At 41.9% G+C, this 27,872-nt stretch overlaps 1 pseudogene across 1 annotated transcript; it reads left to right on the forward strand.

Moving 5' to 3' along the window:
• LOC310961461 (clathrin coat assembly protein AP180-like) lies at window positions 1-27,834 on the forward strand (annotated as a pseudogene). Its single transcript, XR_014593860.1, has 24 exons — window positions 1-371; window positions 491-775; window positions 7,578-7,720; window positions 8,919-8,994; window positions 9,973-10,075; window positions 10,234-10,327; window positions 10,417-10,528; window positions 10,628-10,734; window positions 10,838-10,879; window positions 11,909-11,982; window positions 12,788-12,800; window positions 12,891-13,012; window positions 13,900-13,973; window positions 14,129-14,143; window positions 15,229-15,399; window positions 17,376-17,474; window positions 18,852-19,434; window positions 19,771-19,857; window positions 20,489-20,560; window positions 22,375-22,461; window positions 23,464-23,525; window positions 24,568-24,645; window positions 24,725-24,835; window positions 26,331-27,834. The product of XR_014593860.1 is annotated as a clathrin coat assembly protein AP180-like (transcript).
• The last annotated feature ends 38 nt before the right edge of the window (window positions 27,835-27,872 follow it).

Below are 27,872 nucleotides of genomic sequence, written 5' to 3' on the forward strand. Positions count from 1 at the left end.
CGTCTGAAGCGGCATTTCTGAGCCGAGACGGGCAGATCCTAGAGGAAACTGCGGGGTCTTATTTTGAAATCTTTTTTTATTAAATGCACTGACGAGGGAGGAGACACACAAACCTGATGCCCTCTCCTCCAAACGGGACATTTGACCGATCTATGGAGTGTTGATTTACATTCCGTCATTTTCGGAGGAGCCTCGCTTGCAGCGCGTTTCTCATCGGCCTATTTTTTTTTTTAGATAAATTGCTGCGGGTTGAGAAAATAGCTTTCATTGCCAGTTTGGCGTTACATAACCGAGTGGTATTAGCTGTCCAAGGTGCTGAACTCAACGTTGCCTGTTTAACGGGACGAGCCGAGGGGAATTCACAACCTTGCGTAAGTCTACCCATGTCACCGCGCATATCATCAACGTGACCGCACGATTTGATGCGAGAATAACCTGAATGTGGTGGCTCTGAGCTCATTTTATGTGCCTTTTTTTTCCGCCCACACAGAAGGTCACAGGCCTATCAATCGGGGAAGAGGAAAGCACGGGATCAGCTCACTGAACCACCGGGGAAGCAGCCGGGTGATAATTCATACATTTTCTTTTTTCCATCGACCCCGTGGTGAAATACATTCCTGAGGTGGTCGATTCAACGGAGAGAAAATGTCGGGGCAAACGCTCACGGATCGCATCGCCGCTGCGCAATACCAGCTAACGGGATCAGATATGGCCCGGGCTGTCTGCAAAGCCACCACTCATGAAGTGATGGCGCCCAAGAAAAAGCACCTGGAGTGTAAGTGGAGTCCTTTTTATTCCTGCTGCACTGGCCGGTCCTATAGGGCGTAAGCTGTACGAAGCTATACATACACACGCCACAGACCACATGCCAACACAGGCCAATAATTATGACCGGTCCTTTCCTAATTCCCTTACCTTAAATGGGTGTGGTGCCATAATGAATGTATGCAGCCATGGCGATGACCCATCTGGTGACCCTTTGTGTCAGCCTCCAGTAAAAGATGATGGCAACCCAGAGCAAGAAAGGGAGAGTAGGAGATAGGGAGGGGGGGGAAAGGTCGTATTTTAAAGGCAGTCTGACAAGTCATCCTCAGAACAAGACCACTTCTCTCCTGCAGAGCCACTTCCCTTAACTTCACACTGAAGCTTTATTGTAACAGAACTGCTGAAGACCTGCAAGTCTGCATGATGAAGGGAGGTTAAGTGTCTCACAGACTAAATCAGATCAATATTGCAAATAAGAAACTGTTCTTAATGATTTATCTGGAAAAATAAAGGTTAAATAAAAAATGTAATTAAAAAAATGCTGTCTGAACATAACAGGATCGAGCCTCACAGCTTTATTGACACATCTCTGGGTGACAGCAGGGGCTACCCTATGATAAGTCGTGATTAATCACTGTCATGTACCACAAAGTGAGTCAGACCAAAGCAGTGGCGTGGCACTGCATATAGTGTGTGTGTGTGTGTGTGTGTGTGTGTGTGTGTGTGTGTGTGTGTGTGTGTGTGTGTGTGTGTGTGTGTGTGTGTGTGTGTGTGTGTGTGTGTGTGTGTGTGTGTGTGTGTGTGTGTGTGTGTGTGTGTGTGTGTGCAGGTCTGGTCCTGTGTCTTGGGCTAGGACCTTGTATCTTGTGATCTGCTTCTCTGCTGAATAATTTAATAATCAGCCAATGACTGCCTTGCATTATTTACATAGCCAAAGGTGACAATGCTAATGCTAGCAATGCCCCAGAGACCATTGCTCCCTCACTCTCTGCTGTGTCCCCGTGTTTGTTCTCTGTGTGTCTTTAACTTTTGACTGTAAAGACAAAAAACACTGGTACAAGCCACAACCTCTTTCTCCAAGCTACAGGAGACGGCTTCTATTGACCTCTTGATACCACACACACTCCAGACACGTGGAAATATCCTTTACACTTTATTTGTGACACAGTTTGGCAAGATACAGTATATACACACTCATGGACATGTTGTCTTTGACGAGGTTTTTAGTCTATGAGGTTGTGCTGTATCCATTTCCAGGGCGATTCAACAAGCCTCTCGTATGTAGGCCACTGTGCTTCTCTTGTGTGTCTTGGCTGGAGGAAATTCCTTTGCTGATTCATTTTTCATGTCATGATAACGTTTAGGCAGAAAATAGGAAGTTACTGCAAAGTAACGATCAAACAGTGCACGTAAGGGCTAACGCCTAAATAATGATATCTTTCAGTATGTTTGATTTACGACATTTGATGATAAGAACATATACATAATATAAAAGCCGATAGGTCATATTTTTATTCACAGTGACACAGTCATGACCCTTGGGGTGGGTGGGTGGGCGTGTGTGTTGTTGGCGGCAGTGGTGGTGCAGTGCAGTTGCCACGGCAACAGATTGAGAGTGTCAGGGGATGGCACTGTAATGGCAGAGGGCGATTGTGTGAAGGAGGAGAACAAATGACAGGCCTGTGATCTCTAGAGTGCAGAGACAGTCATAATGGCTGTATGATTCTTTATTCTCTGTAAACATTAGTACCATCAAGTGTGACTTTTTAGGACACATGGCTAATTATTCACTTCTGATACATGGTAAAAAATATAAATGATGGACAGTCTGAAATGGTTGGTGCGAATGCAGGTGTGTCATCACTGACTTCTGACCCATGATTCAACTACAAAAGAAAGCTCAAATATTATATTATGTGCAGGGCTTTCCTCTATATGGAGAGCAAACATTTCATTTTCTTCTGGCTTTGACGGCTGCATTTGATTTCAGTGCAGGGTGAAACCTGAATGTATTAGCTGTGAATCACACTTGAATTTCATATTTCTGTTTATTTAGTCGTGTGCTAAATGTGGACACAGTAGATGTAGTGAAAAGAACACTGGAGGACATTTGTTACTAATTTCTAGAGAACGTGAAGTCCGTGCAAGGTCAACTAAAAGAGCGGAGTTCATTCAACACCAAAGGCAGTAGGTTTAAATTCATCTGAGGTCATGTTGAAAATACACTGAGTGTGGAAATAGCTATTCTGAGGAGTGGAATTAGTGGAAGCTGATGACAACATGTGCATGAACATAAAGCAGTAGGATGACATGTCAGTCTATAGTAGTGTGTGCATGTGTGAGCTGCTGGAGCCACTAGCATCTCCGGATGTCTAGTCTAAATGAAATAGGGCTGTAGTCCTTACCGGATTACTCTTATTCACTTTTTTTGCTGACCGATGAGAAGATTTGATATCGTGCTCATATCTGTCTAGTAAATATGAAGCCACAGCCAGTTAGCTTAGCCTAGAGGAAGTAGCCTATGAGGGGAAAAGCTAGCCTAGCTCTGGCTGAAGGTAACAAAATCCACCCACCAGCATCTCTAAAGCTCACTCATTAACATGTTGCATCTCTTTCATTTAATGGATACAAAAAAGACTGCTGTTTTCACGAGGGTTTATATGCCAGACCATTTCTTGGCAGGGAGCAGTATCTTCCTTGTAAGGCTGATTGGTAAATTTTACTTTCAGAAGGAGTCAGGCAACTGCTGTTTCCCTCCTGTTTCCAGTGTTTATGCTAAGCTAAGCTAACTGGTTGCTAGCTCAATGAAATAACCTCCTATTTACTGGGTCATCCCTATGTTCCCCAGGTCCGACGTTCCCCGGTCACATACAAGGCGGGGAACATAGGAGGGCCCAAAAAGAGACATATAATTCCAGTGAGCTAGTTGCTATTGGCAGTGATAATGCTAACACAGACAATGATAGCTCTAACTGTTAGGTCTACTGGTTGTGAAAAATGACCCGTGTGTCCTAAAACATCAATTGGCAGCACTGGTTAAAAACACAGAAGCCCCCACACAAATAGGCTAACATAAGCACATAAAAAGGTTAGCATTTAAAAATAGAAGTACCGTTAGCATAAATGAAATTTCGATGCACAAGAACCTCGCTCTATCTGGTTATTACTGTATATTCATAATATGCACGAAAAAACATACTGTTGCCTCAAAATATACACTACTTAAGTATTTGTGTTAGGCTATGTAAATGCAGAACCTCATTGTAGGCTAAATTACAGGCAAAACTTCACTCACAAGAAACTCTAAATACAGGATTTAATACCATTTCCACAGCCACAAAAGATCGTGAGGAGATAGTGTGCAGACATGTTCTCCGGTCACATGCAAACATAGGGACATAGGTACGCTCTCCTATTTACTACAGCAGGTTATTCCAGCAATTTATTTGAGAGTCTGAATTCTCAAGAATGAGATTTGCGCTCTTTTCTCGCAATGTTAGCTTTGGGCTAACTCTCCCGTACAATTGGTCACAGTTTATAAATGCATAGATCCACAGTTTTACAACTCTACATGTGTTTGGAATCTGTATTTACTGCTCAGTTGGTGTGACACCTTCTAAGAAGGGCTGTCACGGTGGCGCCTTAAATAGCTGACAGGAATTAGGCTCTGAATCTACGCATCAACACACTGTACATGTGAGTTATGTCTAAGTTTATCTGTAATATTCTGGCTTCTAGAGTAGTTTGTTGTGTAACTAAAATAAAGATTACAGCAGACCGAAACTAGAAAAAGACACAGTTTCACAGACAGCCTCACACATAAACATACATTTGCACAGTATGAGGCCTCAGTTCATTCTTAGAGCTCTCCTGTGGGCCGTGGATTACCGTCTACAGTCTTTATTTAGCTCAGCCAATCCTCATTAGACAAACACATACTCACAGTATGTCAATTTTGTGTTTGTTACAAGTAATTATACCACAAAAGAAAGCCTGGATTACATCCTATGATATGGCCTGTTAAACACAATTAAAGAGATATAATAACATATGATACAAAACCATATCTACATACACATTTAGTTTCCCTCTACGTTCAACATTCAAGTGTCCAAATCACTCGACCATGTTAAAAGACAACAAGCTCACCCTGAAGTCATTACGTTCCCCGAGTAGATGGAACGTCAGCGTAGCTTTTTTTAAAGACAAAATCTGTTTTATCTATAAAATTAAAGTGGCTTTCTATAGAAGTTAAAAGTACTAACCTTTTCAACAGGGTACCCTATGATTGTTAGGGGTTGACACAAGTCTGGAATGTTATATTTACTGGATATGACATTTTCTTTGGTTATATAGTAATGTTGATCTCAAGAGCACCCGACTGACACCAGTTCTGTGGGGACGTTACATGATCTGATGTGAGTCAAGTTCTGTGATAAACATTATCATAACTGAATGTCTGAGAATGGCTGTGGACAGCGCTGTGTTCATCATGCTAGTCTGAATATTAACTTGTAGCTGTGCCAGGGACATGGTAATGTTACATAATCACATTTCAGCCATTGTGGAACGTGTGTGTGTGTGTGTGTGTGTGTGTGTGTTGTTGTGTCATTTGAAAAGGCTGCAGGGGAGTGTAAATCAGCCATTTCACAAAGAAGTGAAGCTAAGTGAGGAACGGGGAAAAAAACTGAGAAAAATCTGAAGTAGAGAATGGAATCAAAACGTTAATGCGGGGACTTTCAAGACGATATTGTCTACTCCTTTTTATGGTAGGGAGATAATTGAATAAACTTCAATCGTTATACTGACAAGCTGATAATAGAGATGTGTTAGATGGTGAGCATGGCGTGACACAGGTGGTGTCGAGTGAGGTATGTATGTGTGCAGTACGGGGGATGGGCAGTTAGAGAGCCACCACAGAAAGACCAGGACCAGTGATTAGTAATAATCTCTTTGCAACCCCCTCAACCCCTCTGTCCAGCCATGCTATGACCTTGAATGGCATTTCTTACACATCCATACTGTTTCTCAACAGACCCTTATTCCTCTTCTTTCTTGCCCCTCTCTTGCTCATCCACTTGCTGTATTTTTGGTCTACTGCAGTTTGGTATCTAACTACTCAAGGCCTGTTCGATATAACGGCCTTCCTCTCCTTCCATTATCAGAGGTGCCTGCCAATATTTGCTGCATTCCTCTCTGGCACTCTGTATGGATACACTCAGTCCTGCCCTTGTTGCTTGGTTGTCAATGTCAGGGGGATGTACAAAAATGTATTTTCAGGAAAGGCATTATGTGCCCCTGTACCCATGTATGTCAAACATGTTTCTGGGCCTCTAGTGTGTTCAGTAATCTGTAATATACTATGTAATATGTTATGTTAGAAAACAATAATCTATCCGCCTGAAATCCTCTTGCTCTCTTTTTATAGTTGCATGACATCTGTGTGTCTCTCTATATAAGAAACTCTCACATCAGACAAGAAATAGATACGCATCATTTTACACAAATGATTGTTGGTCAAACATTTTCGATAAATCTAGTTATCAAAATGTGGAAAATGTATGATGTTGTCATGAGACAGGTGCATAGGAGGGGGTCAAGTTGCAGGCAACATTTCCTTACAAAATGTCGCTAATACAGTTATTTTTGCAAGTTAGTGCATATGATTGAGAGGAATATATTTCATGTCGCAATTTGCAGCTAGCATTTTGCAAATTGGGTACCTGCAACATCTTGTATATACCGTAGTATAAAGCTGACACGATTAGACAGTTATTAGTGAATTGATAGGAATTCAATTGGCAGCTATTTTACTACAAAAAATTCAGGTAAAAATCCTAAACATTCTCTGGTTCCAGCTTCTTCAATGTGAAGATGTGCTGCTCTTTGTCCTATATGATAGTAAACTGAAAATATTTTGATTTTGGACTTGGTCTGGCATTTTAGACCAATTTGGACCAAAACTGTTATTTAGAAAAAAATAACCATCATATTTACCAGTACAATTATTGTTCAGTTCAGTGTAATGTCTAATATAAAGTATGTTATCCATTGTAAAAAAAAAAAAGGGGAAGAATAAACTTAATGTAGGAATAGTCACTGGCTAGCTGTTTAGTCAGCATTTCCTCTAAGCAGCAGTGGCTTGTTTGACCACAGAAGCAGATACAGTACACCAATTCATAAATATTATTCAAAAGTATTGCAGATACATGTGAGCAGTGGGCAATATGAGGGGAGGGGGGTACCATCCACCTTGCCAGAAAAGTGACTAAATGTATGCCCTTTATTAATCTGTCGGTACAGGTGCGGAGGGATTGCATAGTCGGCCGGTTCACTAGTCTCGGTTGGATCCCTGTTAAAAATTGGCCTTTTGCACGTGAGAATAGACTGAAAGGAATTGTGTCTAAAATATATTGAGAAATGAACAGCATCACACTTCACTTATATTCCACCTTATACTGATGCAATGTTCTGGACACTTACCGTTGGCCATCTCTCTGTCTATTCAAGTGTCTGGATTCCAGGGAGGAGAGCTGACAAAGCGGTCTTTCTGCGTTCTCAGCGTGCGTGGGTGTGTGCCTGAATATGTGTGTGTGGGGGCACCAACTTAATTTCATATGTACATTAGGTCTCATGGGTGTCTAGAGCAGCTCTGCAGTGAACACAGGTTTAATCAGAGCTATTGAAGTTATGTCTAAGACTAAACTAACAGTGCATCTCCTCTTACATACCACCTTGTATGAAATGTCCCTTTCTAGAAATCTTCCTCATGTCATCAGTGCTAATAATGCTTCTTCGTGGCTGTGTTGCAGACCTGGTGTCAGCCACCAACACCACCAACGTGAACATCCCTCAGATGGCTGACACACTGTTTGAGCGAGCCACCAATGCCAGCTGGGTGGTCGTCTTCAAGGCCCTCGTCACCAGTCATCACATGTGTGTCCACGGCAACGAGGTTAGTTGGTGAGACCCAGACCAATACCATCTGGTGCAACGCAGTTCAATCAAACCTTTGCACGTATCTTCTGTTTCTGAATAAAGAGATATGTAAGATAAAGGCAAAGATTTGATTAAATTGTGTGAGGGTCAAATGTCTTGGTAATTAACTTGCAAGGTCACTTTGGAGAGCTGAAATTGGTCTTCTGAGTGCTTTGAGGGTTGTGTGTGGTGCTGAGGGGAGCTAGACAAATTAAGGGTTTGACCACATATCCACAAAGTAATTATATGATTCCTGTAGGAATCATTCATTCAGCAATCAGATCTGTAAATGCTGCAGAGTGAAATACTGTACAAAAAGTACAATACAAGTTCAAATTACAGGTGTTTCAGTGTTTTGTTGTAGTGTTTAACATTTAACAGGGTGAGTGCAATATGTGTTTTTATTACTGGGCAAGTGCAATACGCTCTTACGCACGTATCGTAACGTATCGCAACGTAACGTAATGTAACGTAACGTAATGTAATGTACCGTATCTTATAATATCATATCATATCGTATCATCTCAGAATGGCAGAACGTAAAGTGTTATAGCGAAACATATCGTAACGAACCATATCGTAACGTATCATATCGTAACGTATCATATCGTAACGTATCATATTGTAACGTATCATATCTTATCATATCTTAACGTATCATATCTTAACGTATCATATCTTAACGTATCATATCTTAACGTATCATATCGTAACGTATCATATCGTAACGTATCACATCGTAACGTATCACATCGTAACGTATCACATCGTAACGTATCACATCGTAGCGTATCACATCGTAACGTATCACATCGTAACGTATCACATCGTAACGTATCACATCGTAACGTATCACATCGTAACGTATCATATCGTAACGTATCATATCGTAACGTATCACATCGTAACGTATCACATCGTAGCGTATCACATCGTAGCGTATCACATCGTAGCGTATCACATCGTAACGTATCATATCGTAACGTATCATATCGTAACGTATCATATCGTAACGTATCATATCGTAACGTATCATATCGTAACGTATCATATCGTAACGTATCATATCGTAACATACAGAACGTAAGTATTATAGCGTATTGTAACGTAACATATCGTACTTCTTCCCCCATTGCCATTTGTAGGTATAACAACTGTTTATTTCTCTTCCTCAGAGGTTCATTCAGTACTTGGCTTCCAGGACCTCCCTGTTCAACCTCAGCAATTTTATCGACAAAACCGGCTCTCACGGTAAGAAACGGGAAGAGATAAACACAATGAGAGCTATCTGGCCAATATGAATGAGGGGCTGGACCTGATCACATAAATACTCACATACACAAACTCACACATATTCACACATGCATGCAAACAGATGCTGGGATTTCTGTCTCGAATGTCTAATGTTCAATGCAAAATGACGCTCTTATATTATTCATCCACATTATTACTATGTTTTTTACATTCTTAGTCAACACAGCTGTATTGGGTTGCCCTCAAATTTTGTGCTTTTTTTCTTAAATATGAGAAAATTATTCTAAGACCTCCATTAGATGTGCTAGAGAAAAATGAAAGAAAGCTTGATTTATCCCAAAAACTGTAATTTGCGCTTGAAATGTTATGTCTGTGTGAGAACAAAGAATAAATTGGTAACAAGAAAGTAGTGTGGAGGTATTTTCGCAGCGTTTTGTGCATTTAACTGTTACCCAGCACCTGCAAAGAATTTAAAGATGTTTTAATGGTTGGCACTCATGCCAAATCTGCCGTTCCTAATTATTTCAGATGAATTTCACAGCATCTGGGATACATGTGTGGTATTCGTTTTCAGCCCAATTTTAAGGCTTTTTTTATGGTTATCCATTGAAAATGAAAGAATGAGGATTGAATGAACAAGAGAATTAACTGAGAATTAATAAAGATTGTAAAGGAACAGATTAGTTGAAAGTGCTTTTTATCCAGATTGTATCTTCCCTTGCTCTCAAAAAGTCAGATATTATTTGCTGCAAGAACCCACTGTTCAGCCCAGTTTATAGAAAATAGTGTCCCATTGGACCAAGGAAAAGAAAAATTAATTAAATGAATTATATCCAAATGATAAAAGTCCTCCAATTAAAAATGAACACCCTTTTAATATCAATACCAGTACCAATTGATGTGCCAATATCTCAAACCAATAAAAAGCAACCAAAATGAACTCTGCCTGCTTTCTGACGTACATTTCCTGTTTAGGCTATGACATGTCTACATTCATCAGACGGTATGGACGATATCTGAACGAGAAAGCCTTTGCCTACCGCCAGATGGCTTTTGATTTCACCAGAGTCAAGAAAGGGTACGTCAAACAAAACCTGGTGCTCAGAGAAGTGGTGCTTATAAGCCTTCGCATCCTCATACCTCTACTTCCTACTGTCTAGACGGGTTTTCACTTGTGCTATTCAATGGCTGTTCTCATCCCTGTGGAGCATCGAACGCTCTGTTTTATTCTTTCAGTGCTGAGGGCGTGATGAGGACCATGACCACGGAGAAGCTGTTGAAAGGCATGCCTGTTCTGCAGACTCAGATTGACACACTGCTGGAGTTCGATGTGAGTCAGACTTTGGCTTGATATCTGTGCTTATTTACAGTACAATGCAGCAACACAAGATAGACCTCATCACATCTTTCTTCTCCCAGGTTCATCCCAAGGAGCTGAACAATGGGATCATCAACGCTGCATTCCTGCTTCTCTTCAAGGACCTGGTCAAACTGTTCGCATCCTACAATGACGGAGTCATCAACTTATTAGGTCGCTAGTTCATGAATATCTTTCACCTGGTATCTCAAAGATGGAAATGTGGATCCCAACGAAATTTGAACCTGCAAACGTCTTGTTTCCCGTGTGTAGAGAAATACTTCAAGATGAAGAAGAGTGACTGTAAGGAGGCCTTGGAGATCTACAAGAGGTTTCTGACCAGGGTGACAAAGATTGGGGAATTCATGAAGCTGGCTGAGGTAAGAGGCAACCAACAATCCATATATCACCATGACGCAAATTAGTAGTGTGGGGACTGTGCAGCGTGGCCATGCTGATTTAAATCTCTTTTTTCTTTAACAGACAGTCGGAGTCGAAAAAAACGACATTCCTGACATCAACTATGTAAGTTAAAACTTACAGTTTTCCTGGAAAGATTGCAACCAAGAATGTCATGCAAAAAATACCACCCATCCCACTTCACACACACATAAGCCCCTTTCACACATCCACTGCAAACCTGACATTATCTAGACATTACCTGGAGGAGCTGTATGTGATCGGACATTACCCTGCCAGCTCTCTAGCACAAAGTCTGTGTAATGTCCGATCGAGCGCTTGTAAATAGAGCAGGTCATTGTGTGGAGAATTCACAGCAAGCGAGTGGGCGTGTCGATGATGTTTCTATCATGCGGCTTGTGAAAAGACTAGACGAAAACAAACATTCGAGGGTGAAGAAGGGTCATTTAAAAGAAGGCGCTAACATCATTAAGGGCATACGAAAGTTTGTCAGATATGTTCGAGCAAAGAGATTCGATTTTGAATGACCAAATTAGGAACCGGCTACTAGACCGAGGTGTAACCTGCGTCATGTCCTCCTGCTCGCCACTCTACCCAGGCGCCACCCCTCGTCTAAACCACACAAAGTATTCCAAGTAGATTATACAGCAATGCGTCTGACATGGACAATCTTTTGTTGTGTGCTATATGTGCGAAAGGGCGACTTTGGACAATGTCAACACTTGATTGGTCAGACATTGTCCGGAGTTCATATGAGAAAGAGGTTACACACACACCCGCATCTCACCCACCATCTCCCCACTCCCAGTGTCTCCACCCGGGGGTAGTAGTGGATCTAGCAGACTCGGATGACGAAGACTGTCCTTTTACACCTCCAGAGGACCCGGTAACCATAGAAACACAGGGTGCCCTGGCTGAGTGCCTGTTTACAGGATGGAGTGTTGGCATGTTGATCCTAATTGAATTTCGGACCCACTAATTACGTGTGTGTTTGTGCATGCATGTGGGAATTGTAGTGAGATTTTCCAAAGCCCTGTCACTTAATTTTTACCACTTTTTCTACAACATGGACTTGAAAGGATTGTTTATATATTACTCCACTTTAGTTTTTTTTGTTTTGTTTTTTTTCGTCAGGCTCCCAGCAGTATCCTAGAGAGTCTGGAAACGCACATGAACGGTCTGGAGGATGTGAAGGGTGGAAAGAAGGGGTAAGACATTGCCAGTTTGTTGGTGCTTCTTCTTCTTCTTCTCAGTGTGACACGGAAGACAGACTAGAGGAATTAGGATCACATAACTAAATTAAAAGATGTTAAAGAGATCTGAGAAGCTCCCTCTTTGTTTTTCATGAAAAACAGTATGTAATCAAAAGAAATGTTGGTCGAAACCGGCCTAAACGCGTGCATTATTTCTATAATTTCCTTTAACCCTTCCTCTCTTTTATCCCCCTTTATGTTCATTTGGAATCACCAGTGAAGGGTGAGCATATACTGTATGTTTTGTTTGGAGTTAATTAACTTCTTAGAAAACTGTAGATTTATTTTACTGTCATCCCCCCCTCCGCCAGGTAAAGTTACACATTATTCACATGTGAACTACAGTTTGTAGGTAATCTCTATGTGAATGGAAACATAACTACACCACAGTATACTCGGTTGTGGAAATGTGTGTATAGATGTGATTACTTGTGAGGAAAACATGTTTTAATCAACAGTGAGTCACCTCATGTGTATTATCTCATCCGCCCAGGCAATGTGATTAAGTATATGAAGGCTTTTTTTCCAAAGTTAAATGGATTATTTGCATACAATTTCAAATGTTAGTTGACTGGGCATACAGTGTATTGCTTTGGAAAATAGCTCTTCATTTGATCACATATGATGCAATCTGTCGTGCATATTTTTTCTTTCCACCTTTAAAAATAGCCCCATCGAATCATTTCCAGTCTGTGTCCTGGAGCTCTGTCTATTTCCAGCAAAAGAACTAACAATTCCTTCTGCTCTTTCACTCTTTCAGGTCTCCAACAAAGGTGAGGCGTGCTTTCAAAACAGTGTAACTTTATTGAGCTCTTCCAGTCCGATGCAACACTGGAAAAGGGGCTTCTCTGTTTATCTTTCAGGGGTCTCCGACAAACAACGTGTCTCCAACATCGACCCCGTCCAAATCTTCAAATGCTGTCCCCACACTGCAGCCTCCTCCTGGGGAGAGTGCTGCCGCTGCTGCTGCTGAGCCGGTTGAAGAGTAAGTGGCTATCAAGTCTGTGTCTTCTCTCTTCTCTGCCTTTCTATGAATCGGGACATTTGGTGATTAATGGTCCCAGAAACCTTTGAAAACCATGCTTAAGAGCTCATTTTGCAACGATTATTTGGACCTTTTGCTGATATAGTATTTGATAAACCCCCAAAAGTTTCTGGATGCACCTGTCTTATTTTTCACCATGGTAGCATTGATGTTGTAGGGATGGATGTCAGTTAGACCATCCACCACTTTGGTCCAAGACCTTAAAGGTTAGGCATTTACCTCAAATGGTTGAGGTTAGGATAGGCCACCAGGCAGCGTTGGTAACACTCATTTTTTTTCTAATCTAGCGTTACCATATAGACCAGAGGTGGGCAATTCCTGTCCTGGAGGGCCACTGTCCTGCATGTTTTAGGTTTCTCTCTGCTCCAACACACCTGATTCTAATGCTCTGCTCGTTATCAAGCAGCTGAAGCTTGTTACAGTGATCATTGTTAGACTCAGGTGTGTCAGGATAGGGAAAAACCTGAAACATGCAGGACAGTGGCCCTCCAGGACCGTAATTACCCACCCCTGATATAGACGCAACCATTAGATTGCATTCATGCGGATGAATCGTACCGACTTTGGTGATCCCGTGACTTCTCCTTGAGTGCCATGCGGTCAACATCTTTGGTTTTGAGTGAAATACGTTGGATTGATTGCCATGAAATTTGCTCAATTTGCAAATTACACCCTCTCTGTGTGGTTGAAGACCTTTAGTCTCGTTTGTGGCCATCACTGATGACAATAATATTTACTTCTTTCTGCAGCAAGCAAATAGAAAAGAATTACCTTTGGCAAAGGATGGCGAATCGAATGTCACTCTCTGTTTCTGCCTCCTTCTCCAGTTCCTTGTTGGACCTGGATCCACTGTCCTCCTCGGGTCCCTCAGGACCATCAGCTGCCCCCACGTCTTGGGGAGGTAAGTCTCCCTTTTTCCTGTAAACTCAGCTGCTGATTCATCTGAAAGAATGAAAATCCATTATAGCATTTACAGTATATTAAGTCACCATATGAGCAATATATTTTCTTTTAGTGAAATGTCAAAAGCTGTCTCCTTGTTTTCTGCTTCCGTAGATCTTCTTGGATCAGGTGAGTGTCACTCTACTCTTGACTTCACCTCCAGTGTACCTTCACTTCTAGTCCAGTGTAGTGTTAAACATCCTCTAGGACAGTGGTTCTCAATCTTTTTTCAGTGATGTATCCCCTGTGGAATATTTTTTCAGCCAAGTACCCCCTTACCAGTGCAAAGCGTTTTTGGTTGAAAAAAAAAGAGACTTAAAACAGAGCACTGTGCAATTAGTGTCTGATTTATTTGAAGGCCTTCTTTTTCACTTGTCCCTCCGTGTTTACAAGAGAATTGCTGCTACGCTTCAACCACAACTCCATCATGTGAGTTTTCAAGTGATTGACAGGCGACGCCAGCCAGGTGGCATATGGCAGCTTGGGTCGAACCATCCCGGCATGGGGTAGACTCTGGGACTTTAGGATAATGAAATTGAATATAAACTTAATTTTATGAACTTATACTTTCCTGAAATTTCTATAAAATATTATTTTTAAAGGATTTTTGCATGGATGCTACTTTTTAAATATATGTATATTTTAAAATCTCACGTGCCTTCACGTACCCCCAGGGGTATTCGTACCCCCGTTTGAGAACCACTGCTCTAGGACCCCTCAATTTCGTTGACTTTCTTTCTGAAATCGAAGTGACCTGGAAACACTGTAAGTGTTTTAATCCAAATCCAACATGAAGATAAACTGTTATGTACAAATGCCATATAGTTACCTCCCTGTTTGTGTCCTGAGCTGTTCTCTTTAGTCTGAGTAGTGTCTTTGTTTCTCTCTGCCTTCTCTCTCCCTTCCCTCCACATACTCCATTGTCTGTTTTTGGTTTACAACGGGGGCTATTTTGGTTGGTTGTTTTTTATTTGTTATGACCGGATGGCGTTGGATGATTTAACTTTAATTTGGTTAAAAATTTGGATTTTTCTTTGCTTGGTCAATTCTTAAATTTTTTAATTGCTTTAATTTGAATTGGACCTTTGTTTTGGCTTGTTTTTTGTTCACTGTGTGAACGGTGACTAAAACTGGTTATTTTGGTTGCTCTTTTGGGGTTTTATTTTGGTACCTTTCTTTGGGGATTTCGAAAAACACCCCGTTGGTACTCGCAGAAATGGGCGATTCCTTGCTATCTGAACCCACCCTCACGGCAGAGGCCGCCCCCTCCTCTGCAGCAGCAACGCCCACTCCTGCAGCAGCTGAACCCGGAGTCTCTCTAGCTCCTCCCACTAGCACAGCAGCCGCCACCTCCCCTGGCGTCGCCAATATGGATCTGTTGGGAGGTCAGTGGGCTTCCAGAAAATTCTCTATGAAAGAATCACTCTGGGAAGCTCGACCCTAAAACCATCACACAAATATGCTAACACAAAGACGACTGCATGCTCAAACACACACAGCATGTAGAGAGAATTATGCTGATTTATCACTGACACTGTCTGTGCTCTGCTAACAAAGGTGCATCATCAAAAACACTGAAGGCTCAGTTATGCATCGATGCACCGCTCCATCATGTTCAGCTATCAACTGCCTAGCGTGCCTAAAGTATTCAATATTAAATATATGAATAAATGTGAAATAAATTGTGTAAAATATATAAATGAACGGATAAATTGTAAAATATTTGAAGAGTTCAATTCAAAAATGTTATTTCATTGACATTTTTATTAAACTGTACTTCCTTTTTTCAAAATGCTTGATTTTAGAACGACATTTGAAGAGTAAAACACTTATTTCATGAAGTCACTTTTTCCCGACAACGGCACTTTCAGCCCTGACAAAACGTCTAAACTGAAACGGTGGTGCGTTATTGTGTTTGCGAAGGCACAGCCCAATGAGAGATAACGTGTCTCAAAGCCTGTCGCCCACGTCGTCAGACCCGTGCACCGTTTTCAGATTGAACAAAGGACTTTCAGGAACTACACAGGAAAAGAATCCTGTGTATGTATAAGTAACAAAACATCTCACATTTTCTTCACACACATTATTGACTTTAACAATTTCATCAGTAGATTAAAATGTGCCTTACACTTCCTCCTTGCCTCTTAGTTGTAAATGCTTTTTGAAAAAGGGGGCATGTCTCCACTGCAGTCCACTTTAGATGATGTGGAACACTGTGATTGGCTCACAGATAACCAGTCAAGTCACCTGTTTGTGCATTTGGGTGGAGTCAGATGTCCGTTATCATAGATCTAGACCGCCCAGAGAAGAGATGGTCCGGGGATCTGAACAGGTTTAGAGGAAGGGGGAATGTGATTGGCTAAAAATGATGAGCGGGCTGTGACTGGTGATAACGCAGCCATCATGAAAAGTGACATTATGAAATGAAAGTGTATGGAATAATAACAGACTTTTGGAAAAACAGACAACAAATGAAGTCCAATAAAAATGGCAAAATAACATTTCTTAGAAATGAGTTGTTTCATTTCACAAATTATTATTGTTTCATTTAGTAGTTTTACATAATTTATTCATGTGCTTGTTGCCTACATTTATTTTATATATTTAATACGACCACTTTGGGGCTCCATACAAAATAGGATAATATACAGAAACACATAATTTTCTCTCTTGCACGCACACACACACACACACACACACACACACACACACACATAGACAGACAGACGCGCACGCACGCACGCACGCACGCACGCACGCACGCACGCACACACACACACACACACACAAATAAAATATTCCTGCACAAATGCTCTTCATAGTCACAGACACTTCTGCATTATGTTATGATGATGTGCATCCACACACTCACCTTCGACTTGCACATAAACACAGCCATTCTCCACAGACATGCGTCTTGTTTGATAGGTAGACATGCTTTTCTTTGACCTCAGTGAAAAGCAATTCTATCAAACCCTGTCACATGGCTACAGCTACAGAAGACAGCTGTAACACTTGTAGATGTCAGGCTTATTCTGTTCGTTGTGCACTAGATTAAACCTTGCTGTAGTGCCTCCTGTCTGTATTTCCATTCGTCCATTCACCTGTCAGTCAATGTCCGGTATTAATGCTGCAAGCTACCATTTGTTTTTTTACAGATGAATACTTGTAGTGAAGTTTAGTGCAGTGTAACAACTTTATTTTCCGTTCTTTAACAAATGCTCAAAGTTTACTTTCCTGATGCTCTCTGTTCCTCTTCGTGTTTCTTGACTCCTTATTTCCTCTTTTCATCTTTACCTCCTCATCTGTCTCCGTCTCTCTGGGCGTCTCTGTCCTCTGCTGGGGTTTGTGTGAACCCCAGATGCCTTTGCAACACCTGCTCCTGCCACTGAGGCCTCCGCAGCAGCCGCTGAAGGTGGGGCCGCCGCTACGTCCGCCCCCGCCGCCAATGCTGGAGCTGGTGGGTGACAGAAAGTTTGTCCATGTGTGCGTCTGATTGTGTGAGTGTGTTTGAGTCAGTGGTGGAGAGTAACTAAGTACATGTGTACGTATACGAGGTATCTACAGTGCTGCTTTTTCATTTCCATGGTTTCTACAAGGGCCACCAACTGGTGATGATGCTGACTTTTTGCCAGACACCTGTTATCTTTAGCCTCAGTATATGTATGTAACTTCTGATATTTCTTTTTATCCCATATCCCTTTCTCTCAAGAGGCCAGAGTGGTAGTTCCTTTTTTTCCCCTAAAATGTAGAACTATTCTTTTAAATCAATTTTACTGACAATATCATGCAATGTTACCTGATCCCTGTGTAGGCTGCGTTCTGTAAAGCCTTTTGAGATGACAAACTGTGGTTTGAGGCTCGAGGTAGCTGCATAAAGATGAACTTTAGCCACAGCCATGAGCCTCCAGCTACGGTTAGCAGAAGGCTAAAGTATTAGCAACATTTTCTCTCCATCTCTGAAACGCTTCGCTCTTTCTTCCTTTTTGGCTTGTATTTGCAGTGTGGGCAGGTGTTGTTGCCAATGCACTGAGGTGTGGAAGTATTATTTTCTCTCAGTCCACTTGAATTACAATATGCAGAAAGGTTGTTATGGAATTTTCCCCCAATGACGCAAAGAAAAAACTGCCTGCCCCGGATTTAAATAAGGCTTTTAAAATATTACTCATAGTGGAATATTTCTATATTCTATTTTCTATCTTAAGTAAAATATCTGAACACCCACCACTGGTTTGAATGCCGTGACCGTGAAAGTAAAGATCTGACCTGTTTGCGTCGGTGTGCATTTCTGGTTGCTCTCGAGTTTTATTTGTTTCATTTCAAAGCTTTGTTCGAGGACAGCAGGCTCATAGATTTGTTATTCATTATTGCTGGTGTCTGGACAGTAGCCTACTACTGTTGTTACCATGGCGATCAAGCCAGGACAATACTCTTACTTGTCTCTCATCTTTTGGCATCAGAAGATTTGTGCATCTTCTGTTAAGAGACGGTTGCCCGTGGCCGTTGTGGGGTTTATGTTGTATCTTAGTGGTGGTTTGTTCCTCGGGTTCGTATTCTGTGAAGGTTTTCAATATTCGCTACATTTGTCTGTCATTTTTCCCCCATCACATCTGTTATCTTTAGTTATTTCCACTGACAGCAGGAGTGTGTCGGAGCTCTGCACATTCTCCTCCTTCATTCCTCTCTTTTTCTCCTCAGCTTTCGTGTTTATAGCACTATTTCCATCATCATCACATGTCTACTCTATATTGTATCAAAGCCATTGACTAACATCCTCCCTTCCTATTCATGTGTTGCATCTCCTCCTCACCCCCTTACCCCATTTCTTCCCCCAAAGACCCCTTTGCTCCCTCAGATGGTAGCACCAACGCAGCGTCTTCGGGTCTCGACCTTTTCGGCATGATGACAGTGGAGAATAATAACCTGGGTAGTTCGCTGGATGCCTGTTTTAGCTCTGTGGTGCCCCAACATTCCCCCTCCCCTTGCCCTTCACCGCTCTTCACCTCCGCATCCAGCACCATCACCACCACTGCAACCATTTCAGCTCCCAGCGCCGCCAACCCTGCGACTGACCTTTTCAGCGGTAAACTTTAGGGACGAGTGTTGTCCGGTAGTAATCTTAATGTCTCTCATTCATATTGATCAGCATCCTCCTGATTTCCCTGCCTGATGCTGCTTGTCATCCTCTCCTCTCCTCTATTCTTCTTCATTGGTATGATCAGACTAATGTGCACGTATTGAAGGCCTTTTTCAGTTGGTTTGCCGTTTGTGAGAGCATCGTCACCGTTTTAAAGTGTTTGAGCTTTTTAATATTCCTGTCTCTCTGGGTGCGCATGTGTTCGTAGATCTCTTTGATTCCATGCCAGACACGAGCTTCACCAAAGCAGACCCCGCTCCCAGTGTTGACTTGTTTACAGCAGGTACCCTATTGCTCCCGCGCCATCTCTCGAGCACTCTCATATCCTGTGTTGCCGTGTCTGTTTTTCAGCTCTGTCCTTTGGCTTTGATCAGGGAAGGGGAAAAAAAGGAAATGAGATTGCTCTCTTATGGGTCAGCTCAAAGCTATTGAGCTGTCTGAAACATTTACCAAATCACTCCTACTGACTTTCCTATTCCAGCATGTACTGCGTGCATTGTGACTGCAATTGATAATGATGTTGATGTTCTTAATAAGGAATCACAGTCAATACTTTGTGTATTTGTTGGGTGAGCGTGTTTGGGCTCTAAACAACCGTCTCCACCTTACCCTTCCCTAGGGGATGTGTTCAGCTCCCCTGCCCCCATCCTCTCCTCCGCACCCTCACCCATAATTGACACGGGAAACATCATGAACCTGTTTGGTGGTGGGTAACTCACATGACTGCCTGCCCTCACTATTCCTCCTCTGTTCATGAATGCATCCCCAGAGAAGAGGAGTAGAATCTGGGAGGAACTAATATTGACATTAGGCTTTATCAGCCCTAATAAATATTGAGTAGTTGTGTTGTTGCATATTTAAATTTTGTGTTGAAACACAAAGATATCTCGTAACAATAGGAATTATTTGTTTGTGGGTCGATGGGAGTGTGCAAGCAGATGCCTGAAATGAAGCTTGATCATGTCGAAATAGTCAAATTATTTATGAACTGTGAGCTACAAATTCTTTCCTGTTTTTTTTTCTGGCCTCAGTGTATTTTAAAATGCACATGGATGCTTTACTGTGACCGTCCAATCAGTATGGCATTATGCTGTGATGTATGTGTACATATGAGTGCTGTGATTCAAAAGCAATGATTCCTGGCTCTTTTAAATATATATGTCATTGCGTATTCAGCCTTCCGATCTAACTCTGAGCAATTTGTTTGGCATTACCAGCGTGAAGCAGAAGGCTGACTATTACCCCTTCTTTGCCCTTATGCTGCGATGGGAATGGCTCATCAACTTACTTTGGCCTGGCATGGCATGGTTTGTTATATTTTTGGCTTGACCTGCCAGAGTCCACAGGAGGAGATGCCACAGCCGCCGCCGCCGCTGCTCCCGCTGCCCCCGCCGCTGAGCTCATGTCAGGTAAAAGAGAAACGAAAACACGTGTCACGTTGCATGCATAGTGTGTACAGTGGAGGGAATACCAACATTTCACAGAAATATTTCCATTTCTGTGCAACATGTGCTGTAGCCATGGGTGGATTAAAGGGCACAGACCATGGGCTGTAAACCCATTCACCTGAGAGCTCTGGTTCATCCGCAAAATGTTGTTGAATGAGATACGGCACTGTTGTTTTTCTGGGTGTCTTGCAGAATGGGTTGGGGGTATTTTACATTTCTGGGACCCATTGCCTCATAATCCATCCATGACTGTAGCGATTGGTAGTTCATTAGCATTTGCATGTGGCCTCATAACTGTCCTGATAATATGGTGTACTTTACAGCGTCTTCCTTTCAACTGTTTACGTACAACAGTGTTTGCTGTCAAATAATGTGTTTGTTGGAGTCAGTCAGTCGCTGTTTCTATTAACCTTGGTAATCGTTAATGAAATAGTTTCTGGTATCTGATTATCATACTGAATACCTACTCGTTATTCAGTTTAAAGCTTTGGCTGCTTGTCATTGGTTCAGCATTATAGCAAAGTCACTGTTACAGATTCAAAGTATGTCCGTACACGGTTATATTTTAACGTCATCATCGCATCACCACATTTGCATAGTGCTACTGTGTGGTTATTAGTCCCCGTGGAATTCCTCCGATCTTTGCCACCTTTTCACAGCCGCACGACCGCTAACTGTGGTAACTGTTTCCATGGCAACATGAACCCCGCTCACCTGGTTCCCAGTCATCTCCTGTCCTGTGCCATTGGTCTTCATGTTATATAACTTATAACTGACGGTCTCTAATACTGCTGCTTGAAGGCTTAACTCTTTCTTTCCCCTCCCTTTCTATCATTCATGCAATAAACTCTGATGGTTTCATTGTCAACCGCTCCTTTAAAACCTCACTGCATTTTTTTCTCTTTCTGGCATCTGTGCTCCCCCCCCTTTCTCTTTTCCTCACTCTCCCTCTCCATCTGGCTCTTGGGCTGGCTCATTGCTTGCTTCCTGCCATTTGATTGGGTGAGTTTCCCTGCTCTTTAACACGCTAATTTCCCACAGTGCACTGCTGCATTGCGGTGGTGCAAGGCAAGCTCAGCAGCGCTGTCTCTTCCACAACCAGATGCTTGATGGGAGTGTGAATTAGCAGTATTGTTTAGTGCATCTTTAGCAATTTATCCAGCTTCATTGTAGCCGCAGTGCTTTTGTCCTCATCACAATACCTTCAGCAATCACGTACATACAGTGAAAGCCTTGAAATAATTCAATTTTACCAAGAAGTACGGAAAATGTATTCTTGACACTGTGCATGTTGTTATGATGGTACGATGCAGTACTATTTGTCATAGATATATGGTCTGGTATTCCACTCTTTATTTATCCCACAGACATTTTTTTAAACTTTGCATTTCCTATGCCCATGTTGCATTACCATAGTAGTAAACAGCTGACCTGACAGATGTCTCCTGTAGCACATATGACATTATTTTACACACAGGCTGCACTCAGAGACAAACCATTTTTCCTCGTCTTAATACATAATTCAATTGTCTATTTTGCTATTTGCTAAAGAGGATACTTAATGTATTATTTTATAATATTAACCTGCTCTTTATAGCTCACATCCCAATGACCCTCTTCTTTCTCACTGTTGTCATGGAGATATCTGTTGGTTGTCATGGTAATCTCCAATAGTAAGGAGGACTGCTAGTGTAAGGATTGCTTGCATTGAAGGACACTAATATCTCCCTGACTCTCCCTCCTTGTTCCCCCCCTCCCATCCCTCCCTTCTGTAGTATTTGATGGACTAGGGGATGTAATGAAGCCCACTTTGACCCCCCAGGCAGGGGATGTTGACACCTCCATGGCTAACATGGCAAGTAGTAAGTAGTCACCTAGTTGTCATAGATATTAACGCTTATTTCCTCTCTCAAAGATTGATGTCACTCTCGTATCTGTCCGTTAGATATGAAGCTTCCACCAGAAGCTGGGAGGCTTATCTTTGCATAAAGACTGGAAGCAGTGTGGAAACATACTGACTGGTTCTGTCACCTGTAAAAATAAAAAATAAAAAATAAAAAATCTGCCTACCAGCACCCTTAGCTTATTAATTGATATTTTACATACAATAACCAAAGTGTTAAAACTACAATTCAAGTTATGTGCACCGATGTTGCAAATAACCTGCTGTAAAAAAATTATCTTTACACAGTTTTTTTATTTGATTAAATAGACAAGATATAATGTGTTAAATAGTGAGCTTTAGTGGCTGTGGCAGGTGGATTCATTACTGTTAGACGGAGCCAGGCTATGGCATTTGGCTCGCCTTGTGTCCCATTTTGTTGCTATGCTAGACTAATGATTTGTAGCTGTAGCTTTATATTTAACAGACCGATATGACTCATATCTACCACATCTACACCACTCTCATATCATATGAGAGCATGGTTAAATAGGCGCATTTTCCTAAATGTCCGTAAAGTATGGGGCAAGAGGCAGGAGGCGTTTAGCTTGTCTAAGCATAAAGACTGAAACCGTTGGTTCTGTCCAATGTCTGTAAATGAATAGTTGCAGCGCTTAACTTTCCCATAAACTACAAAAAAAGCAATTATGTATTTCTGTTTGTGTGTAGATTTAAAAAAAAGATGATACAACCTGTCAATCATTTACCTTTTAGAGATGCTGGTAGGAGATGCTGGTAGGTTAGCTGTTTCCAGTCTTTGTACAGAGCTAAGCTAATTGCCCCCCGGTACCAGATCATTAATTTGCCTTCTTTTGCAACCCACAACTTTTTTGACCATATATGTGTCATGTCGTTACAATGTCTGTATATGAAAACAGTGATTTTGCAGTACCTTTCTCTCTCCCTCTCTGTTTTCTCTCAGATCTCACAATGGGAACCCCAGCGGCACCTCAGGTAGCTCCCCCCTGTTGGGGTGCTCCCATGGTAAATGTTGTCTGTGTCTTATAGCATGGAGTGAAGCCGCATGGCAGCGACAAGACAGGGCATAGCAGCAATCATAAGCATTGCCTTCATCTGGCTCTCCAGGCTCCAGGTCCGATCATAGACCCAGGAAACTGAGAGGCGTGGCAGTGAAGAAAGGAAACAAGACTTATATTCACCTATAGCAAACTCTTAATTACTGGTGTAATTTATTTAAAGGGGTCATGTCATAGAACCTCTAATAGAGCACATTTTAAAATTTAAGCACATTTCAACATGCAGCCTGGCTAAAAATATGTTTTGTATTTCTGGAATAGCCAACTGGAGAGTGATGAAATGGCAAATGGTAGTGCCAAATGAAGAAGCTGTTGCTTGGAAACTTCTTCTTCTCTTAAGATAATATTTTCTTCTTAAGCCTGTTGGTGTCCAGGCCATCCTATGGTTCTCCTCCTCATAGCTGAACTCACACATTTGCTTCTTCTAGATATTTCCGTTGTCTTTTTGGCAACAACAGATATGAAACTCTTATCTGAAGGCTACCTGCAAAAAGCTTCCTCTCTGCTCTTTAAATCATGCATGTGTAAATGGAGGACTTTTATTAAGTAATAGGTTAAGTTAGGGCTCTGGTTTTGTCGTTTTTCTTGTGTTTTTTGTGGTTGTCCAGGTTTGGCATGTCTGTCTGTCCTCACTATCACTTCCGTGTGTTGCTAGAAATCCTTCATCCATTGTGCAATTCATTTTGACATTTGTGTATTGTTTTGCAGTGTGCGTGTGTCTGTCTGTCTTATATGTAGTGTAGTAACATCCCAACTCCTCCTCTCCCTGCCCTCCACACCTTTAGACTGTACCCATGGGTGTTCCTCCTTTTATGGGGACTCACCCCAGCTTCAGCATGGTAAGACCACCAGTCCAGTACGGTCTATGTCTATAAACCAGTGTGGACATGGACATTGATGGACAAATACCCATTTAGGTGTCCCTCACACCCATCAGATGTCCGACCTTGTGACTTACTGTTTCTTTTTTCCTTACTTCGGTCTGTAAGCCCGGGGCACCAGGAGCTCCAATGATGCCCATGGTGAGGCCAAGCTTCCCTGCCACCGGAGCAACCCCCGGAGCACCGGTAATGGCAATTTGATACATAAAGGTTACAGCTCCTCTGACAAAAGGAGTTCAAGTGCTGAAAGTAGATTTGTCTGCAGATGTCTCCCGGAGCGGCCCAGAGCCCCAGAAAGCCTCCACCACCGAGGAACGCTCTGGATGACCTCAACATTAAGGACTTCATGTAGACTGACTGACCTGTAAACCCCAAGGTAACAGAAATGAGAAAGCTGCAACTTAAGTAATTGAAATGTACTCTCTTGTCATGTCATAGCAAATGTTATGGAGCGGAATCCTCTGTCACACCAGTAAACATTAGCCACATGAGACATGTTTCATCCTGCAGTCTTAGTTGTCTAACAGGATAAACGCGCCCTGTATTTGATGTTCCAAGAAGATTCTGCAGTGTCACAAGACGATTAAAGGAAGTGATGTTTCTCCTTTATTTATCATGTCCAAAAATACTGGATACCATCACCTACTCAGGGGTTGTGTCTAGATGGTACCCAATATTCATGAAAGTCTCACAAGAGGTTCAAGGTCAGGGTCAGTCGTCGGGCAGAAAGTCTAGGGTTACACTGTAGACACGACCTGCATCAGGCCTTTAAAAATACTAGAAGTGAAACAATCTCAGAAGAAAAACGACTTTGTAAATGAACTGCTCACAACCCGTGTCTGCACTAAAAATCCTCTCTGACAAGAGCTCATGAATAGACATCATCTTGTTTTAAAGAGGGATTTCTAAAGGTCAGTTTACTCATCATCAGGAGTACTACGCTGATGCTCTGGAGGGAGCTTTGTCAGGTCTCAGAGGATAACCTCTGATGATAAAGGGTTGTTGTCCGGGTTGTTTCGGCTCGGCGTAATAATCATTTATAACAGGAAGCTGCCGTTCCTAACTAGAGGTGTGAAAAGATGTGAATATACCAGGTCTGGTTCTACTGACTGCACTACAGGAAATATAGGATCCAGCTTGACCCACACTACAGTCTAAAAGTCAAGATATCTCGACCTCTGTTGCTGATTTTGACCGTTCCTTCCATCTCGTGCCCTCAACTTAAAGGTCCCGCATTGTAAAAGCAAGATTTCATGGCTTTTTTTTTTTATATAGAGCAGTTCAAAGTTTTTTATCTACTGTGAAAGTATCAAAATGCTCAATCCACAGATAAATGCCCCCAGCCCGTATTCAGAAACTGTATTTAAACGAGTCATCAGAACTTCTGGATGGTTGTGATGTCACAATAGAAAGTGCTGCTACATTGCCGTTATAGTCAGTCCCCGGCTGCAGTGACGGTGCAGAGATGATGAGAGTGCAGATTCGAAAGACCCAGAAATGCTGAGCAATGAGAGCTGACTTTAATCTTTGGGGAGGGGGTCTTAAAGTCACAGGCATGAAAGTGGAGCATTTGGGACAGAGGGGGAATACAGCTTTATTCACACAGACAGTATGAGAAAGATAATATGTTTTGTTTTTATTACATTTAAGCATGTAAACAAGCTCTAGAAGGAACCTAAAATACTACTTTGAACCTGAAAATTAGCATAATATGAGAAGTGCAAAATCTACACATGTCAAGAATCTGACTTGGGCTGCCAGTCTGAACCTGTTTCTGAATTTCCTTCTCTGTCCGTCTTAATAATTCGATTTCAACTGTTTCTTTTGGGAAAATTTGTTTCAATCAAGTCTCATTTTCTCCTCTCCTGTAGGTTTGTCATTGTGTCTGGAGCTCCGTGGATGTCTGCACTTCCCCCCCACTGCCTTCCCCTCAGTCATGCCCCAGCCCCCTTTCAGCCAACCAGCCATTACTTCTACGATCTCTACCCTCCGACCTCCTACCAGCTGCGACCCCTAAAATAAACCTCTCCTCCTTATCTAATGTTGTAGCACAACTGTGAATGTGAACCCTAGATACAGAAAAACAAAACTCTGTTTATGTGTGTGTGGGTGTGCGTGTAATTCAGTGTTAACCTTTACTTAATATACTATGGAAAAATGAACAAAAAAAATAATAAATGTGTATTTAGATTCATTGGGGATTTCCACGTATCAGCTGACTTGGAATGGTGGATAAATGTTGGTTTCTTTGCGCATCTCCCAGACGAGGACCGTGTTGTTAAATGTGGACTGTGTTCAGTGTGTGTAACTTCACTGGCCAACCCCCACTCCCACTCTTCTACCCCTGTTGTCCAAACTAATACTGAGCTATGTTTATGTCACTAAAGACTTGGTTGTACCTATATCTGCTTGGCCGTCCATCCTCCCGCCTGTCTACTTTGAGGTTTTCGGAGAACAATTCAAAATGTACCCGGAAAACAACTTGCACTGCGAATCTGGACTTATCATCAAACACATCAAATTGTATTCGATTTCATTTTTACTTTCTTTCTTTTTCGTTTTAGGGATTGTATGAAACATGCAAAAAAAAAGAAATGTGAACTGTACTCAAATTGACATATGCATTTTAGACCATTTTAAATGATAGATTATACATATTTTCTTTAATCTTTATTTTGAGAGAAAAGAAATTGTATCATATATTTTTAGTTATTATTATTCTATGGTTGAAAATAAGGCAAGTAGACAGAAAAAAAAAATCCTGCCTTCTTTGTACATACCCTCGATCTGTAATCAGAGGCAGTTTTGAAAAGGAAACTTCGCCCTGAGTGTTTACTATTGCACCCTCAGCTGGTGTGGAGTGATATTGCATCGTAGCATGTGACAGGTCAATCTGGGATGCATTCTAATACTCTCCGAGAGCTCCTTTCCTGGCCTCAGTCTCCACATAAGATGACTTAATGTTACAGTGGAAATCAAAGGGACAAGGATGCATTTGTGTATGTGATTGGGATGCGGCCTCAGTCCTCCCTGAGTGAAGCAGCAGCATTTGTTCATGTACTGCCACTGGAAGTCTTGAGGACTCTCACTGTAAAGCACTCAAGTATACGCTGGATGTTCTGTGTGTTGTTTATTTCCAAAAGTGACTGTATCTTAATCAATTGTGGCATTAACAAAGTGTTGAAAGAAAAATAAAGATGACTATGACACGTTTAAAAAACTTAAAGAACGTGGATAAATAATGTTTGCTAAGTATTCAAACGAAGGCTGTGTTGTTTTCTTTTGGGGTCGTTATGGATGGCATCGTTCTCTCTCCCTCACCCCCACCTGCATGTGAGTCTAAATGAGATGCAATAAAAGACAAATACACTGATCCAAACTACCCTCACGGCTCGTCACTTATCTCCGCTCTG

Source organism: Echiichthys vipera (assembly GCF_963691815.1).
Source record: "Echiichthys vipera genome assembly, chromosome: 19".
NCBI lineage: Eukaryota > Metazoa > Chordata > Actinopteri > Perciformes > Trachinidae > Echiichthys > Echiichthys vipera.